The sequence below is a fragment of the Camelus dromedarius genome, chromosome 30 (assembly GCF_036321535.1).
Source record: "Camelus dromedarius isolate mCamDro1 chromosome 30, mCamDro1.pat, whole genome shotgun sequence".
NCBI classification, from domain to species: domain Eukaryota; kingdom Metazoa; phylum Chordata; class Mammalia; order Artiodactyla; family Camelidae; genus Camelus; species Camelus dromedarius.
In genome coordinates this window covers 23,115,683-23,136,526 of record NC_087465.1, presented here as the reverse complement: position 1 = coordinate 23,136,526, position 20,844 = coordinate 23,115,683, and the positions used below count along the sequence as shown (strand labels likewise).

Below are 20,844 nucleotides of genomic sequence, written 5' to 3'. Positions count from 1 at the left end.
TTGTTTGTCCCTTCTCTTATATCCTCACTTAGAGGTGGTCTCTTGATTGATGGCTCTTGCCCCAGGAGTGGAGTCATGTTTGTCCCCTTTTGCACATTCCCTTACCTATGATGCACACAGAAAAACCTATGAGGGGACTTAAACTGCAATGCTAATTATGTTACAATGAGCTATGGGTCATGTCTGGTTAGGTCTTTATCACTAACATGCAGTTGCGGCTGTCAGGTTCTAATCAGTATCTTGCTGGCACTAATTTAGAGAAAGTAAAGCCCCTTATACTGCAGGTGGGTGTATCACCATCTTCTGGACCCCTCTCCCTCTCCTTCACCTTATCTGCCCAGTGCCCCCACTCATCTAACTGCCTAATGCTTTTCCTTTACATTGCTTGAAACACCTTCTACTTCAATATTGCCTATGGTACATGATAATGTACTATAAATCTCATCTACTAAAATATTAATAAAAATGCTAAGAAAAAAAAACTTAGATTTGTTAGATCTGTAAGTTGAGGCTCCATATGCATCATTTGTTTATAGTCTTGATACCAGCTTTCAATCTACAGAAATCAACTTTTAGGAAGGATCTATTTTCTTAAAAATTAGAAAACTCTAAAAAAAAAAATAGAATTAAATTTCACAATTCAATATTTCATCCAACTCATTTTTAATTGTGTAAGTTAGCCTAAGGGAAAAGTTTTAATTCAAATAACAGAGGCAATCAGTAAAGATATAGCCCCACCCCCTGCCTTTCCACCATATACTTCTGTCAAGATTGGCATGCAGCAAAGGATTGACTTGAGATCACAATATGTAGTAACATCAGTCTTTTGGGATGTCAGGAGTCACTGAGGGCCAAGGCCAAGTGTGGCAGAGAGCAGAGTTGGGGGAAGAAAAAGCAGAGACTCAGGAAATTGGAGCAGAGTAATAGCCTCAGGAGGGTGAAATGGAGAAGGACGCTGTAGGGTCTTCCCTGGTACAGATGCTTTTGGTACCCCCATATCTTGTTTGTAGGAAACAGCCTTCATTAAGCTTTCTTGACCTTCCTTGAGTTCCAAAGGGCAGATTCAAACAATTGTTAATCAGGGGATGGAGGGAATGCAGAAGCAAGGTAGAGACAGTCAAGAAACAATAATGCTGCCTTGGGGCAGGGTTCCGTTTCTTCCTCAAGGAATATACGTAACAATACCTTTGAGTTCTTTTGCAGGAACTAAGCCCCCAACCCCCCACACCCCTTGGAGAATGGTAACTTCAGGCTGAACACAAGATTTCTGGAACACTGCCCTGTTACCTCACCACCAGCCAATTAGGAGAAAGCCACACACCCTGCAGCCCTCACCCCAAATTTTGCATTTAAAAACTTCTTCCCATACAATGACAATTTTATCTCTTCTCTTCCAATTTGAATCCCTTTTATTTCTTTTTCTTTCTAATTTCTAAGGCTAGAAATTCCAATACTATATTGAATAGAAGTGGTGAGAGTGGGCATCCTTGTCTTGTTCCAGATTTTAAGGGGAAGGCTTTCAACTTTTCACCATTGAGTGTTATGCTGGCTGTAGGTTTGTCAAATAGCTTTTATTATGTTAAGATATGTCCCCTCCATACCTACTTTGATTAGAGTTTTTATCATAAATGAGTGTTGAATTTTATCAAATGCTTATTCTGTATCTATTGAGATAATCGTATGATTTTTGTCCTTTCTTTTGTGGTTGAGGTGCATCATGTTGATTTGCAGCAAAATACAGAGAGATTGTCATTCTAAGTGAAGTATGCCAGAAAGAGAAAGAAGAATACCACATAATATCACTTATGTATGGAATCTGAAAAATAAATAAATAAAAAAGCAAATGAACTTATTTACAAAATGGAAACAGACTCACAGACATAGAAAACAAACTTATGGTTACCAGGGTAGGAAGAGGTGGAAATGGATAAATTGGGAGTTTGAGATTTGCAGATGCTAACTAATATATATAAAATAGATAAACAAGAAGTTCATACTGTATAGCACAGGGAACTATATTCAATATCTTGTAGCAATCTATGGTGAAAAACAATATGAAAATGAATATATGTATGTTCATGCATGACTGAAGCATTATGCTGTGCACCAGAAATTGACACAACATTGTAAACTGACTATACTTCAATAAAATATATATATAAAAACAAACAAACAAAAAAACCTTCTTCCCAAAAATCAGGGAGTTCAGGTTTTTGGAGCATGAGCCACCTGTTCTTTGCTTGCCCCTGCAGTAAACCTGTCTCTACTCCAATCTCTAACATTTTGGGTTTTTTGGCCTCACTGTGTGTTGGGCACATAAACTTTTGTTCAGTAACAAGGGCACTGATAATGGGTCCAAATGGGGGCATAGATAGAGCCAATCTATGTGAACCAGGTAATGTTAAGGACATTGGTTCTGATATAGAGCAGGCCCCTATGGGGTCCTCTCTGGTACAAATCCTTTCTTTGTCCCCTGTTTCTTGTTTTAAGGAACGAGGCTTCATTCAGCCTCCTTTACCTCCTCTAAGCTCCAAAGGGCAGATTCAAACAGTTGCTAATCAGGGAAGTGAAGGAATGAAGAAACAGACAGGAACAGTCAAGAAACAATAGTGCAGACTTAGGGCACTTCTCAAGGAACATACATAACAATATCTTTAAGTTCTTCCAGAACCAAGATTCTCCCAATCCCTGCCTCTTGTTTATAGAAAAGTTGAAGTCTCTCAGACATAAGATTTTTTTTTTCTTTTTCCTGGGATACACTGGGTCCACCAGCTTGCTCTCATTCTGATTAAAAGCAGCTTTCTTTTTTGTTACCAAGGCTATTGCCCCCAGGATCATACACCTGCCCTTATTCAAATAGAAACTGATGACATTTATCTATGTTTCAGGAAGCAGCTGCAATGAGATGAAATGAGAGTTGGTTAGAACCTGTGAAGCCCAAGGTGGTGGAGGATTTGACTCCCAGTGGACTCTGAGCCTCATTATAACATTAGCATGCTAAATGACACACCCACCAGCACCATGACAGTTGACAATTGCCATAACAACAACCAGAGAAGCCCATATAAGGATGGAAAAGAAAGCTGATTAGCTCTAGCACACCCAGAATGAGGACAATGTAGTGGAAGTCTCCCATAAGAGTCCACGTGGCCCTAGCCACAGCGGCACCTGTCTCTAGCACTGTGTCATCTTGGCTGACAGCTCCCTGTTTGACTGCTTTTCTTGCCTTCTCCATGCTCAAGCACTTTCTTTCCTCTTCTTTTAAGAAATAAAACAGCTTTTTCTCTTGTCCTTTTGAGACAGGAAGGGGGCAAGGCACAACCATTCAAGGAATTCAACACAGCAATTAACACTAGAAAGATTCAACCCCCATTTGGCCTTGAGGCTCAAGGTGGTGGGAGATTTGACTCTAGTAGATCTTGAGCTTCATTATACGCCCATTGTTATATATTAACGTGGTGACTAACATGCCCACAGGCACCGTGGCAGTCCCAAGGCTGGCCACAACAGGTCAAAGGGTGGGAAATGGCCAACTGCCTGGGAATCCCAGCCCCTTCCCCAGGCTAATTAGACTATGGCTGCCCTCTCTCTCCCCTTCTTCAGAGATGGCCCGCACTCTGGCTATGCAGTGTACACCTTTTACTCTAATCTGAGCACCCAACCACCATACCTCATGGCCTTTCTCTGATCTTTTGATGTATCTCTAAATAAATCTACCTTTACTCAACTGTGGCTCGCTCTTGAATTCTTCCCTGCACGAAGCCAAGGACCCACACTTGGCAGGGCACGTCCCAGGGGCTCAGCCAAAGCCTGGGACATGGCCCTCCTCAAATTCCACATCCATTTTTCCTGCATCATTTTTACCTCTGCTGCAAATTCTCTCACAGCCTGCAGTGAGGACTCACACATTGGTGGTTCTATTAATTTAGGGGCTCTGTCTGCCAACACAGTTCTGGTATAAGCAGAATCGACTACATATTTGTAGAGGTCCAAGCATCACTAGAAAGTCATACAAATCTAGTCATTTTGTGAACTTTTCCAAGGAATACAGTGAGAGAAGAAAAGGTCACTTTCCCTAGAAATGGGGGTTGAGAGGAAAATAGAATAAAGCTGGTTTGGGCCAGATGGCTGAAGTCCTTGATAATACTGTGTTCTCATGATATCAGTACTTTGGAAGGAGTTAGGAGATCAATATCAATCCTAGTGTGCCAAGAGCCCATGTCAGAACTGAATCTAAGAGAAACTCTGAAGTCTGACCAGAGAATTCTGATAGTGACCTATCTCAGTGAGTTTACTTAGATTTTTTTGGATGCACCTCTGATTTGAAGAGCAGAAAGAATTTATGAATAGTCATTGTATTAAGAGTCAGATGTCTGCTGGTGTTATTTTTCACCCCAATTAGTATACAAACTAAAAACAAACAAACAAACAAATAAAAAACAGGAAAAAAAGGAAACTAACAAATCTTCACTGAGTAAAGAAAAAGTGATTCCAAGAAGGGAAATGTAGGCACTCTTACAAAGGGATTGCATGCAATTCTGCCAAAATATGACAATATTTACTACAATACTGCATAAAAATTTTTATCAGGGTTTGATAATTAGTACTTAGTATTTGATATTTCTTCCTCATTCTTAGATCTTTCTAGAGGATTGTCTACTTAAATACTCTTTTCAAAGAGATAGCTTTTGGGTTTATTAATTTGTCTAGAGTTCTGATTTTTGCTTTGATAAAAATATGTAATGTTTACATCTACTCTATCTTTACCTGTTTTCCCTGTGATCTCTTTTGATACCTGGAAGTTATATATTAACGTTCTCTAAGTTGATTATGGATTTGTCAGTTTTCCCTTATGTATTTCAGAGTTACATTGCATTTCTCTTACATCAGTCTCAAAACTTCCTACAGAGCTTGGGGGCCTTCCTTTGTTGCCTTCTAATGTCTCTCCTCACAGCTGATAACTTCTCTTCCCTTAGAGCAGGGTAAGTAAACTTTTCCTACAAAGAGTCAAATAGTAAACTTGTGAGGCTGTGTGGTGGAATGACATCTATTGCAACTACTCACGTCTGTCTTTGTCATATGAAAGGAGCCAAAGACAATAGGTAAATGAATGAGTGTGTCTGTGTCTGAGGGAATTTTATTTACAAAAACAGGGTGCCTATGGGTCATAGTTGTAGTTGGCTGAGACTTGGCTTTAGAAACTAAATTCCCTCATTCTTCCTGAAAGAATTTAAAATTTTTGTTTGTTTTCTTTCATTTTAATCCTTGGTTTCACAGTTACAGCAGGATGGATCTACAATTCTATATTTCTAATATTTCTTTCATTAATTCAGAATGTCACTCAATGATGGTTTTCCATGCAAAGACTTAAGCTTTCATTCTAGAATCTTTTCTTTCATTAGATTGATGAATTTCTCCATCCATTCTTTCAATTCTATTCTTTTGTTTTCTATTAAAGAACAGTTGGAATTCTTGAAGATATTCATTATATTGTATAATTTTCCTATTTTATATTTATTTTTCCTTTGAGAATCAAGAAAAATAACAGATTCCTTTCTTTTATCTCATTAATCTTATATTTAACTGGGTCAAATCTACTATTCGTTCCTTTAAAAATGTTTTTTTTACAGTAGCATAATACAAATAGCTCTATTTTCTCCACTTTTGTGTCTTTGGGTGGTTGATTTTCTGTTCATTGTGTTTGGAGTTTCACTTTCTTTGTGAAGACTATACTAAAATCTTTATTCTTAATTACCTGTTCTATATGTAAATTATTGTACTGGCAGAACAGTGTTTGTAGTTGGAATGTATGAATGAAAATCAGAATAAGTGGGGATTCCTACTCACCATTCAGTGAAGTTTAGGTGTTCAGGACAGAGGCTTGTTTCTAACACTGGGGGAGGGCCTTGCACAACTGGGGCAAGGTGTGTAGACGGCTGTTCTGGGTGATGGGGATTTCTTTCTGTCTCACAGTCCTGTGTTACTCGGTATTCTATCACGAGTCTCTCTTTCAAGAGATCAGTCAGAATGTGTTCCATGTCAGAATTCTGACTTCAGAGAGCCATCCTTGTGGTTTAATTTAAGATCACATTAGAATAACATGAGCAAACACTAACACTGTACTTACTATATCCACAGCAGCATTCTAATCACTTTGCATATATTATCACTTTCAATCCTCACAATAACTCTCTATAAGAGCAACTATCATCCCTCATGTACCAAAGGGAAGTTGAAATTTATAAAGTTTTTAAAACTTGCCCAAGTTTACATAGTTACAAGTGGAAGATTTTATACTCAATCCCACATTTTGGCTGTGGCGACAGTGTTCTTAACCACAACTACCCACACTATTGCTATTTACTTGTTGACCAGTAGCCAAGTCATCCTCTCACATTGTCAAGCAATAGCTGGCTTCGTTCCAGTCTACCACAAGTGGTCCAGTCCTTGTCTAGCACTGGGTTGACTTGATCTTGAAATTCAATGTTTCTTCTGGAAAACTTAAATTGTTTTAGATATCTATTCTATTGCCTTTAAAATTAATTTTTCAGTTCTGGTGAGTTTCTCTGTCAATTCATATGATTCATATTTACCTGAAATCTTCAGTATTGGATACCACTTGTGGTTTCCTTTTACTTTTTCAGCATTTCAAATTTTAAGCTTATTTTTTTAATATTCATTTTCTTATTTTAATGAGATTTGGAATAAAAGGAGGGGTAAATGAGTTTAAACAGTTATTTTCAATCAGAAAATTTTACCTGAGATTTACAACAATATAAAGTACCCCCAAAATTGCATTGGATTTTGATTTAACTATCATTAATTATATATTTACTTAGGATATATGATACTGTCTCAGAATTTTCATTCAGGATGGGTGTTTTTGTGTGCACATGTGCATATCTGTATGAGTATCCAATTTTTTATGGTCTGTGTTCCTCAGAAGAGTTATGAGGTTATTATTGTGAAAAAAATTCTGATTTATTTTTAAACAAGAAGCATGACATTTTACTCTTAAATACATATTTAAATCTTTTGTTAAACAAATATTGAACATCTAGCAGGTTAAATATTTTTTGCGTGCTGAGACTATAACAGTGAAAATGACAGAAATTATGACCATGATGTAACTTCTAATGGAGAAATTCTGTAACCTAAATTTATATGTCTAGAAATTTCCATACATCCAGATTAAACAAAATTAAAGCAATGCCTTAAAATTCAATCCTTTAAAAACGTTGACAAGTACAATATTTCCTCATTATCTAAAAATCAATTCCAGATTAGCCTTTTTCAAATTTATGTAACCTTGACATTTTCTTACATCCTTGGAGAATGGGAATTCCTTGTAAATATTTAGAAATGTAGAGTTAGAGGTGATGAATTCAAATCAATAATTATTTGCTTATTAACTGTTATGTAGTCAGTATTGTGTCTACAAAACCATAATTTTAGACGCATTAACAATCATACAATAAATATATAGACAACACAGTTACTATAACAAGACTGTAAGTGATGAAAACACAAATGTAATACAAGAATAAGAGCTCCTACAAAAGTTCAAAAATGTGTAAAGCTGTATATTAAATGACATAATGCATAGAAGCATAAATAAAGATGTTTTAAGTATATAATGAATTAAATTTTAAATAAAACACATTTTAACAGTAACATTTATATCTTCTCACTTACTTATCCAAATATGTCTTGTATTTTCTTACTTTTAACACATGCCTATAAGATACTATATATTACTTAGCAAAATATTATTTTTTGTTAAAATAATAAAATTACAGTTCTTTTATTTTTAACGTTCATAATGCCTATATAATGTCTTCTTACATTTTCTGTGATGATCTCTAAAATATAATATGGCATTTTAAATGAAAAAAAAATTAGAATCACATACCCATATAGTGATGGCACAGTATATATGCTCAACTTATATATTCATGTTATCTCCTTAACATGACTTTCAATGCCATTCATGTTAGCAAAACATAAAGTTAGTCTTATGTTGAACTTCCAAGGCCTGGAAGGACTGTGCATATTGAATGTGAGTCAAATGAGAGTGTTACTATGAAATTACAGATTGTGTTACTATCAGACTATTTTCTGCGTCTTCCCACTAATGTTAGTAATACATGAGGGTGATGCTGGGTCACAGAAAAATTACTAACTCAACTATGACTACAAGATTTCTTGAACTATTTTTCAGCTATAATAATAAAATTTATATTTGGGTACAATAGGTAGTTAAATATGTTTTCTTTCAGTGTCACGAGTTTCGATCTCGCAAGACAAAGATAAGGATCCTTTATACTCAAGATCAGTTGTTAACTCCAATTAAAGACTTGGTGGAGAAAATCAGTCTAAGTAGAGATGAGCTTCTTTATCCTCAAAGCCTTTTCAACATCTCCAACACAAATTCTACCCACTAAACAGTAACTACTCATCCTCAGGACCCCCCACAATTTAGTTCCTGGTAACCTCTATTCTGCTTTCTGTCTCTATGAATTTGCATGTTCTAGATACCTCATATATATAGAATCATACAATATTTGTTCTCTGTGTCTGGCTTTTTCATATATGTTTTCAAAGTTAATCCACATTACAGCATATATCAAAATTATATTATTTTTACAGCTCATTAGTAATCCATTGCGTATATACACTCCATTTCATTTATCCATTTATCGACAGAAACAATTGTCCATTGTTTCAGTCTTTCTACTATTGTGAATCATGCTGCTATGAACATTGGTATACTGACATCTATTCTCTGCTTTGAATTCTTTGGGATATATACTTAGCAGTGGAATTTCTGGGTCGTATGATAATTCTATGCTTAACTTTTTGAAAAACTATCAAACTGTTTTCCCCAGTAGCTGTACCATTTACATTTCCACTAGCAATGCAGAAGGTTTCAGTTTCTTCACATCCTCACTGATATTTGTTCTTTTCCCTTTTTTTAGTAATAACCATTGCAGTAGGTGTGAAATGTCATTGTACTGTGATTTTGACTTGCATTTCCTTAATAGTTAATGATTTTGAGCATATTTTCATGTACTTATTGGCCATTTGTATATCTTCTTTGGAGAAATATTTATTCAAATCCTTTGCACATTTTTGTTGTTGGATTGTAGATATTCCTTATATAGTCAAGATATTATTCTAGATATTAATTTCTTATCAGTTACATGCTTTTAAAATCATTTTCCATTCTGAAGGTTGTTTTTCCACTTTCTAGAGCGTGTCCTTTGATGTGGACTTTTTTGAAGTCCAATTTGTCTATTCTTTTTTCTTTTCTTGCCTATACTTTTGGTGTCATATTCATGAAATAATTGTCAAATCCAATGTCATGGACATTTTCTCCAATATTTTCTTCTCAAACTTTTATAGTTTTAGCCCTTAAGTTTAAGTTTCTGATCAATTTTGAGTTAATTTTTCTATTTAGTATAAAGTAAGGGTCCAGCTTCATTCTTTTGCATATGGATATCCCGTTTCCCCCAATTTATTTGTTTAAAAGTGCCCTTTCCTCTGAATGAATGAATGGTCTCAGCACTCTTGTAGAAAGTCAATTGTCATATATATAAGAGTTTATTTCTGGGCTTTCTCTTATATTCCATTGGTCTATATCTGTCCATACTGTTTTAAGTATCATAGCTTTGTAGTAAGTCACAAAGTCCGGAAATGTGAGTCCTCCAAGTTTATTCTCCTTTTTCAAAATTGTTGGCAATTTGAGGCTCCTTGAAGCTCCATATGAATTTTAAAATCTGTTTTGTATCTCTGTGAATAAAGCTGTTGGAATTTTCATAAGAATCACATTACTCTTGTAGATCACTCTGAATAGAAGGTGGCTCTCCATATCCACAGATTCATGGATACAGAGGGACAAATGAATTAACATCTCAACAATGTTTAAGTCTTCCTATTGTAATTTTTTTCCTCATAATGTTATTATCTGACTTGGAATCATAGAATGAGTTAGAAAGTGATTCATTTTCTTCTATTTTTTGCAACAGTTTGAGAAAAATATGTTTTAATTCTTCCTTAAGTTGTTGTAGAATTTATTTGTGAGCACATCTGACCCAGAATATTTCTTTCTGGAGAGGTTCTTGTCATAGGTATTGGTTTAGATAATTTCTGTGTTTCAAGGAATTTGTCCATTTCTCCTATATTACCTAACTTGTTGGTGCATGGTAGTTTAATAATGTAGTTAACATATAATTGTTCTCATAATTATTTTCATTTCTGCAATGTTAGTAGTAATGTCCCCAGTTTTAATTCTGATTTTAGTTATTTGTATCTTCTTTCTTTTAATCTTCATCAGTCTAGCTAAAACTGTGCGAAATTTGTTGATGTTTTTCAAAGAACTAACTTTTAATTTCATTGATTTTCTCTATTGCTCTTCTATTTTCTATTTTATTTATCTTCACACTAATTTGTATTGTTTCTTTCCTTTGCTAGCTTTGGGTCTTTTTTTTTCTGTTTTTTTGTTTTATTTTGTTTTTTGTTTTTTGTTTTTTTTTTCCTTTGGGTCTTTTCTACTCATCTTTTTCTAGTTTCTTAAGGTGTGAGCTTAGGTGAATTCAAGATCTTTCTTTTTTAGTGTAGGCATACACAGCCATTTCAGTCTTCTTTGAGGAAGCTGCAGTAATAGAAATAAAATAAAATAAAATATTTCAAGAATTTTAAAGAAAAATCTTTTGGGGAAATTCCTCAAGAACACTGTGCAAAATCAACCTATTTGGTTTAAGAGATTTTGAAAAGTTGATTTTTCTGCTTGAATTTTCTATAAATATATAATTTTGATTCACTTTTATGACTCATGAAATTATTTTGAAAATAAAAATGGAGGTTGTTCTAAAAGCAACTGAGGAATATATTATCCTCCTTCTCCTCATTATCATCATCTTTGTCATTATTATTAGCCATTTAATCAACATGTCAAAAGATGTACCCCCTTTGGACTAGGCATGCTGTAGCAATTGATCAAAGTGAGTAAATGAAATTCCAAGCTTGGACGTGCAAATCACAGAAGTTAGAGTTTGAATGGATTGAGTCATTATTGCATAATTGTGAGAAAAAACACTTATCAAAGAATGAGAGTTGATTGTTGAAGAACGACAAGTTAGGAACTAAATGGCTCATAGGGTGAATCATATTCTAGTATGTAATCTCAAGATAAACTTGAATATATTTATATTTGGAATTGTAATTCATTTTATAAACTATTTGCCTCTGCTCATGATCTACAGAGGTGCTAATGCACTTTTCTGAAAAAACAAGTATGATGCCATATTGAGAAAAGGGCTTTTGGGTGCTGTCTGAGATTAGCCATCTGACCCCATAAAAAGTAAATCCTAAAATTAATTAAGGCCTAGTTGTTCTCCTTTATGACTTCAGTCATTCATCTTAACCTGTGTTTCCTTTTCCTTTGTCAGTGATGATACTTTTTTCCAAATCATTCAATGAGTCAAAGTCATAGAAGATTTACAGTGAAAAAGTCAGTTGTTTTTAGCTATAATCAATGTTCAAAGAACTTTCATCTATGTTTTCAAGATTAATGGTGTGATTGTTAATTAAGTTTACCTAAGAGAGACAGACTGTGTCACCATCAAGAATTCTGATATTTGGCAGGTATACTAAGTCAGAAAAGCTATCAATATTATTCTGTCACCTTCCTCATTCATGATCACTTAGTGACCTCTGATATTAAAGAGTCAGTGTTTCAAATCACTACTCATCTTTTCCAGTTGCCAAGTACCTGTCTGCAAAAGAAATGTATTTTGCAAGCTAGTCATCTGTTTGTGATTTTCTTATTCAATATGACAAAGTGTCATGCTGACTCAGAGCCAATTCAGAAAGCCACTTGACATGTAAACATTTCTAAATTCTCCAATCCTTGAAAACTCTGCATTTTAAGGAGCAACTTCATATGCTTTTGCTACTTTGTGACCTTCAGGCAATCACATGGGGCACAGTTCCTCAATTTCTTTTTCTATAAAATGAAGGGTTTAGACTAAATAACATGTTAAACTCCTGTAGACCTTGTACATTGATGGTTCTTCTCTTTCCCAGTTTCACTGAAGTTTGATTGTTGACTTTGTCAACTAAAGGAAACTCATTAAAGCTCTAGATGGATTTTGCTTGTTGTTCACATTAATTGAGTAGACTAGTTTCTCTGGGTATATTTAGTATAGTTGAGACTTCTGCCTTTCCAATGTTGGTTGAAAACAATGTATGCTTAAATTTAGTATGATCCAAGGCATCAGATTTACAGATCATAATGTTCTCCTGGTACCAAAATAAGTGTTATATGGTTATTTAAAAAGAAAATTCTATAGATTATTATTTATACCCTAACTTCAGAAGACATAAAAATGCTACTTTTAATTAGAAAGCCAACATTTAACTATGGCACTGACAGGGAATAGAAGTATGGACTATTAGAATGAGTGAGGATTTGGAATTAGAATTGAATATGAAACTCTACTTCTTAACAACTATACACATTTCAATAATTTTGTTTTTACTTATTCTCTCTAAGCTTCAGATAACTCATTTGTAAAAATATATAACAATATGTAGCTCATAATGTTACACAATTTAAAGCAAACAATACATGTTTATCAATGAGTCTTTGGTGCAAAAATCCCATACAACTCAAAGATCACAACAGATTCAAAAAAGTTAACATATCTTGTTTGTGTTACTGAGGGATACAGATCATCTGTGACTCCTTTGGGCATTGCTAGGTTTCATATATCTCCTCAACCCTCAATCCTGGCCCCAGACTCCATGAGTAGCCACTGCCTAGGTTGTGTTTTTCTCATGGTGAGGGCAGATGCAAGGGAGATGCAGTCAACCACATATACTTTTGCTGGAAGTTGGCATCATTCTTAACTGCCCACATTTGTTGGCCAAAGCAAGTTGTATGGACAAGTCCAAAGGGGCAGAGAGGAGACATCACCTACACAGAAACATGGAAAAAGTAGAAAAGGGTTTGGTAGCAATTAGTAGTTTCTACCACAGGCTACACTCTTGTTTACAGATATCTACTATTTTTTGACACACAAAAAGAGTGTATTCACCCTCTTCACAAGACACCTCAAAACTGTTGTCTAATCACTGCTTCAGCCTCAAAGTCTGGGATCTTGATCTACATTGTATTCATAAGATTTGGATTCTTTTAGTTTATGTGTCTTGTACATCAAACATGTGATTTTGAACAGTGACGTAAACATCAACAAATACTCCCATTTGGAAAGGGAAGTAATAAATTGGTCCTTAGGAATTCTGAAATTCTAGAGCACTGGTTAAAATGACTTCCTACTTTGGGATGAGGAATGATCCTTGATTATACCTTTGACAGTAGCTCCCAGTTCATTGTTCTCCATGGATTCTTCCCTCCCTCTGGGAGGTTTTTTGTTTGTTGGGTTGGTTTTTTTCCTGCTAGTATCTTTGCCCACCTGAAGAGAGTTTAGGAGAATATGCCCTCCTTAGTCCCTGAATGGCTTTTCCAGTCTGCTTCCTGCTGTTAGGAAGTTGGATGTTCAAGGGTTGTTTTAAATCTTAGTCACAATCTCTTTTAAATCCAACCTGGTAGCACTTAAGATACTTTTGTGATTTTTCTCTATTTGATTTAAATTACCTCCATGTGCCAATAGCGATACCAATAGCTTTGAGACATCTTTATCTTTCTAGACTAAGGTATATGTCTTAGAAACTTACCTAGCTTCTGTGAGACAGCACCATTGTTCTTTTTACACTGAGCCATTTTGTCCATCCAAAATATTTTTGAAGCCATGTTTACAGACCTTATTAGAGGATTTGGAGGTTACACTCTTGACTGAATATTTGTCCTCCGGCCACGCCATGGTTTGAATTTTGTCCTGAGACTATGTCACTGAATATTTTTCTAACTGGGAAGGAAAAATGGATGCAGCTTTCAAGTCTGAAAAGGCTCATAAATCCTAGATTTTTCCACTGGAGCTTCTATTCCTGCTCATAAACAAGTCAATTATTTTCTTACTAATCTCTTTCTTGTAGAAGCATATCAAGTGCAGCTAATGAGAACCAACTCATTCTCACATCTTTAAAAAAAAAAGAAACTCTATGTCCAAGGCTGCAAGTTCATTAGGTATATTTTTTATATTTCAAGTTATTACAGTTTTATCAGCATCGTACAACATTTACCTCAATGCTTACTCCAAATTTACTGACACATATTTTAGATATTTTTGTTATATATAACAAAACTTTTTGTTTGTGTGTTATTTAGATTTTGCTGGAACTACAATCAGTCCAAATATCAGGGACTTAAAAAAAAACCCAAATATTTACTACTTGTTCAGTTTAGATGATGGCTACCACTCAGCTGGGCTCCATTCATCTTCTTACTTTAGTAACTGGGCTTATTCAGTAGTCACTACCTAGTTGATGATAGTCTTATAGTGAAGAGCAAGGGCAAGAAATTTGGGGGAAAAAAACACAAATGCTCTGTTCAATTAGCCAGAGAAAGTCACATGTTCAAATCCGAATTGATGCATTAGAAGGTATATTCCACCTACAGGAAAGCATAGTAACAGAGGCAAAAAAATAATAAATGTAAGCAACCAAAACAATGTACCACAATGGGCAATGTAAACCATATTATTAAGGGCAGAAAGTACGTGTCTAATAAAGATAGCTATTATTATATTATCATTATTACATTAAGTTTTGTTTATTGGTACAAATGTGGCATGCATACTAAATTTTTAACAATTACACAGTAATCTACTGTGTATTATATATAAATTATTAGTAAAAGTAATTGGGCATTTAATAAAACATGATTTAGAGTAATTTTATTAATGAATCTTAAGTACCTATTATCAATGTTAAGTAATTTGTAAATGAATTTATCTTCAAAGTTGTGGATCATAGAAGTAATATCTGTACTTCTTAATTTAAAGAATGGCATTCTGGTGACTGTTGATAATACTGAATTTAAATGGAATGCAATAAAAAAAAACAGTAATAACTTTAGGATTTTACATAAGGAATTGGCACCTCTTTCCTTAAATGCATCAGTAGTCCTGAAGTTATATTTGTGTTTGAGAGATAAGCCAAATGCCATTACTTTGACCTATAGTGGTTTGTATTTTTAGAAAAGATGAAATAACCAACACTTGCATTTTTATATCTGCGATATGAACCAATAACTCCATGAAATTGGATGAGCACTAACCTTCTGTAAAAACTGATTAGTCCCATGTTCTAAGATAAAAATAATAAAATATGAAAATATTGAAAGAAAAAGTTTTCCTTCTAAGTTGTGAATTAAATTTCTCTGAAAAAAATGTTGAAAGCCACACGTTTACCCCAGAAGATGAAAAACTAAGTTGTGTGATTTATTGTTTTGAAGTTAGTAAAGAGAGTGCTAAAAAAAAGTTACACATTTCCTCCTAAAAACAGTTTACTCCCAGCACTTTATTTCAACCCTTTTCATCTTTATGTACAAAAAGAGCAATAACATAGAGGCTGAGTGTGTCACTGGTGATCTCAACCACACAAGAATGAAGCCCATGGGTTGATTTTGAAGTGTAGCTCACATACAAATCAATGCGTTCTAAGGGTTGTTGAAACCCAGATCAAATCTGATTTTTCTGAAGCAACGTGTTCCTTCATTAGAGACATCAAACATTACAGCATCACATTATTTTCCTTAAAGAATATTTGGAGAGAAATATGTTCGAACTTCAAAAATGAAAGTGTGCTCAGAAAATTTAATGAAAACAATTAAATCATTATCTGTCACTATATGAATATATACTTTATAATTTAAATTTTTCATTCTTATCAAAAATATTAATGAATACTGTGACACCTCATGTTTACTAAGTTAATTATATGTTGATAATTAGGAGACATATGCTCATTAAAAATTAAATGAGTCTATTTATACCTATGCAATACTGTATGTTGTGTTCTATTCTAGTAGAAGATACAAAATGAGGAATGATGCTACAGCTATTATGATTTTAAAAATTCTCATCCTTTGAATTTATTTTGCTTATTGTCTTATACAGAAAAATTATTGGAAAAAATGTGAAGAAACAAAGCTGAAAATTAAGATTATGCAAAATTATCCCAAGACCCAATAAACTTGGTTAACTGTTTAATAAAACTGCAAATAATTCTGCAGTTTATTTTATATACTGGCTTTTTCTTAAGAGCCAAAATAAAATTTAGACATATTCATAGCTAAATGAAACATTTTACATTTCTAATTAAGTAGATTAAATACATTAGTTTATTTATGAAAACCACATACTTAAATGACAAGGATGCTTCTTGAGAAGCCAGCAGTATGATTTTAGTTTATCAACTTCAAAATGTGGGTCTAATGAGATCTTAGGGCTTAATTTCCTCCACCCTTCATTGGCTCAAAGGTATTATTCAGTGTTAAAGCCAGTTTTTAATCAGAGGGCTGGGAATGAGTCATATGCATGAGGAGCCAAGAGAGCAGAATATGTTATGTTTATGAGGTGGTCCTTTCCCAAGGCTTGCCTCAGTAGACTGTATCTTTATCTTGAAGATGTCATGTGATTAGGGGTGCAGCGATATTGTGATAGGCTTTTACTTGGTTAGACACTTTGCCCTGGGAAAACCACAGAGTTGAGAGAAAAGGAGGCTTTGAGAGGCATCTTTAGTATACTGCTGTAAAATTTGGGAAGAAAATGTATTTTCAGTAGGTGTGTTTCTTCCTTCTGGCCACTGAAACTGTAAGATGCTAAGGGGCAATGGAAAGGAGTTGAAGAAGGAAACAGAAATTCTTCAGCTGCACATTGTTTAAACAGATTCACCAGAGTAGGAGGCTAGACAGAGCTTGTGTTTGGAGAGGGAAGAAAGCCTTGCAGTTCCTCTAGAAGCAAATACTCTTCAAAATGCTATTCTACTAACTTCATATCTCTTTTACTCCAAGGATAAAGAGTGATCAGGTCGATAAGTCCAAGGATGCTACAGGGCTGCAGAGAGGAGTAGAGCTTTAAGTGTAGAGTTTTAAAAAGTTGAAGACTGATCATGACAGGAGAATTCTATTTTTGGATTTCTCTCCTTTGCTTCATTTTCACTCAATATGTTGCCCAGTGTAGAAATATTTCATGAGATCTTTGGGAACTGGTCCACACTGGTAATTTCCATCTTATCTGAGTCTGACAAGTGGAGTCAGGTGATACAGCTTTATTATTTGCATTGAATTGCTCAGTATTCAAATTACTTTTCTATAGTATTGTTCTTTTGGTTGCTTAAAATAATTGCTTTGAGTGATCTTGCTTTTTTCTTCTATTATTTCTTCTCACGTTCTCATTTGAACTTTTTTGATAGATTTTATTTATTTAGAGTTTTAAGTTCACAGCAAAATTGAATGGAAAATAAAGAGTTTCTGTATGTCTTCTACCTCTGGAAGCACAGCCTCCCCTGCTATCAATATCCAACATCAGAGTGGTGCGTTTTTAACAATCAGGGAACTTATATTGGCAAGTTATTATCATGCAAAGTCCATAGTTTATATTAGGTTTACTCTTGGTGTTGTGCACTCTTTGGGTTTTGACAAATGTTAAATATTACTTTTTTTTTTAAGAGTTATTTGTTTTTGGTTGAAGTACAGTCAGTATACAATGTGTGTCAATGTCTGGTGTACAGCATGTTTCAGTCATACATATACATACATATATTTATTTTCACATTCTTTTTAAATTTTCATTATACATTACAAGATACTGCATAGAGTTCCCTGTGCTATACAGGAGAAACTTATTCTTTATCTATTTTATATATAGTAGTTGGTATCTGCAAATCTTGAACTCCTAATTTATCCCTTTTGACCCCTGTCATAACCGTGTTTATTTTCTGTGTCTGTGACTCTGTTTCTGTTTTTTGAATAAGTTCATTTATGTCTTTTTTTTAAGGTACGACAAATAAGTGATATCAATTGGTATTTTTCTTTCTCTTTCTGGTTTACTTCCCTTAGACGACAATCTCCAGGTCCATCCATGTTGCTGAAAATGGCATTATTTCATTCTTTTTTTATAGCTGAGTAGTATTCCATTATATATATATATATATATCTCACTTCTTTATCTAGTCATCTGTTGAAGGACACTTAGGTTGTTTCCATGTCCTGGCTATTGTAAACAGTGCTGCTATGAACATTGAGGTGTATGTATCTTTTCCAATTAGAGTTCCCTCCAGACATATGACCAGGAGCGGGATTGCTGGAACATATAATATATTTATTTTTAGTTTTTTAAGGAATCTCTATACTGTTTTTCATAATGGCTGCACCAAACTACCTTCCCAGGGGACCCCCATCTGGAAGCGAGATCTGGAGTGCATGAGTGAACTATCAGCCTTGTCCGCTGGGCCTGGGGACACCAAGGGCCTGGGGTCCCGCATCTCAGGAACCCACGGCCAGCACAGTGAGGTGGGCTTACTCAGATTTTGAACCCCCACCCCCACCCTCAACCCTGACAGCATCTGAGTCTCTAGCCTGATCCAAGCAGTCTCCCGACAGAACTCTGGCCACTTTGTCTGAATTCTCTGCGAGCCTGAAGACAGACCTTCCTCCACCCACCCCAAGTCTTGGAAGAAGCAGGCCAGGGCTGTGACGAGAGTCTTGGCGAGGGAGACGGCCGTGCAGACCCTCGATCCCGCCTTCACCTGCCAGCGGACTGAGGCGGCCGGCGGGGCGGCCATCGGGCCGGCCCTGGGAGGCGCCCACGTGGACCCCACGCCCATCGCCAGCCTTGTGGTCGGCGCGGACACCATCCAGGCGCCCACGGCGCACAGCCCGGCCACGTGCATGCTCGACCCCGTGCTGGAGCAGCGGCTGAGCCCGACGGAGCCGTTCATCGAGGCCAGCCGGCAGCTGCACGCCTCCTGCGCTGCCTGGACCAGGGCTCGTTCCACTTCCACACCCTGGAGGAGACTCAAAGTGTACATCACACAGCACAGGCCCGCCCCTCTGACCATGCAGGAGGCCCTGGAGGAAGCGAAGAAGGAGCTGGAAACTGCAGGAGTGTGCCTGGCACCCGAGGGGATGCACCCCAGGCCTCTGTCAATGGAACCCCGGGTGGAGTAGCCACCACTCATGGTGGGACAGAGGATGCCAGACCTCACGGAGCGGCGCCACCTGGCCGGATGCTGGCCTTCCCACGAGCAGGGGCGGATGGCAGGGGTGCGCAGCCCCGTTACTAATGAGGACCCAGGGCCAGGCGTCCACGCTGGGGACTCCCGTGTGAGACACCAGGGCAGAGCTTCTGATCGGACTCTGCAACTCGGACAAGGTCTGTGCTGACGATGCGCCTCCTCCCTACCCAGTCTGAGCGCTTCTGACTTAAACGCACAGAGAAAAAGATCCTTTTAAAAAAGTCTTTATTTGAAGGCAAAACAGTAAAATCCACAAGAAATTGTTAAAAAAAAAAAAAAAATTCCCATCCAGGTGGGAATGTAGCTTGGTGCAGCCATTATGAAAACATTGCTGTTTATAGTACTGTAACGACACTGATTCATATAATGTAGATACGTTAATATTCAAAATATTGTCTTGAACATTGTGATGAAAGAAATCATGGACTCCTACCGTAACTGAATGTACTATTCATGGAAAACTTTTCCTCTTGTCCTTTTTGAGGGGCTATTCCTAGGGTGAGAGGGAGGGGGAAAAAACTGGGTGGATTCTGTCAAAGGTAATGTAAGCTTTCTGTGAACACTTTCCTCTCTGGGCCAGGCTTGAACTGTGGCATCGTTTGGCCCCATGGATGTCATACAACCTATGAAAGATCTAAGATGCTGTGAACCAGAAGTCCTTTCTTTGTTCCCCTTTGAGTTACCCAAGACCTGTAGGAGTGATGGGCATTGAGGGAATAAACCCTAGTATTGGTGACACCCTCTGTCTTCCTTCCTTCCCTTATTCTCCTAAAATATTCTTACTCATTTTACAAAATTCAGCTCATACATCACTCTGTTGAGGAAGTCTTCTCTTACTACTCTACTGTGATGGAGTTAATCACTCCTTATTCTCTGCTTTAGATGTAATTCTCTTAGTGCACTGCATAGTCATTTATTTGTGTACGTGAACTCTCCTATAATAATAAATTTCCTTTATCAGAAGCAGGGAGTTCCACTCACTTCTGTATTACAGCACAAAGCACCATGTCTTGTCCACTGTAAGTGCTCAATAATAATTTTTATTTGAATTAACTAATAGTTCCATTACAGCTTGTTTTTTCATTCCCTTTAATTTAGACTTATCTTTATTTTTCCATATGGTTTTTCTATTACAGTGAATTGGATGACACAATCATTCACTGTTCAAATGGGCAAATGTGACTTTTAAATTTTCATATAAATGATCTAATATTTATCATAAGTTCTCCCTCAGTTAGATAACTCAAGAAAATTAAATCTAATTCAATTCAGTTAACTTAGTCCAATTTGGTCATTTAATCAGTTTATTGTGATAACCCAGAATCAGTTGCATGGCTCCACTGAATGGTAAGTCTGAGATTTTTACTATGGGTTTATTTTCAAGATAACGTTTGGTGGGGCTGTCTGGTGTGTCTTGAGCTTTCAAGACTTCAGGTTAATATGACCACACTATGACCATCTCTGCTATAGGGAGACAGTATTCTGGTCTTCTTGAATTAGTGACAAGTCTAAGCTGGTCTAATCAGTTTTCTGGGGAGAAAATGAACTAGAATCTGCAACCATGCTCTCTGTCCAATCATCAGTGCCACCTGTTAACTCCTCATTCACTTCAACTTCATCGTTGTGACCCAAGCCCTTTGT

The 20,844-nt window shown here is 36.1% G+C and overlaps 1 pseudogene; it reads left to right on the top strand.

Annotated features, from left to right (window-relative positions):
* Window positions 1-206: 206 nt before the first annotated feature.
* Window positions 207-19,135, top strand: LOC105089492 (uncharacterized protein C19orf44-like; annotated as a pseudogene).
* Window positions 19,136-20,844: the final 1,709 nt, after the last annotated feature.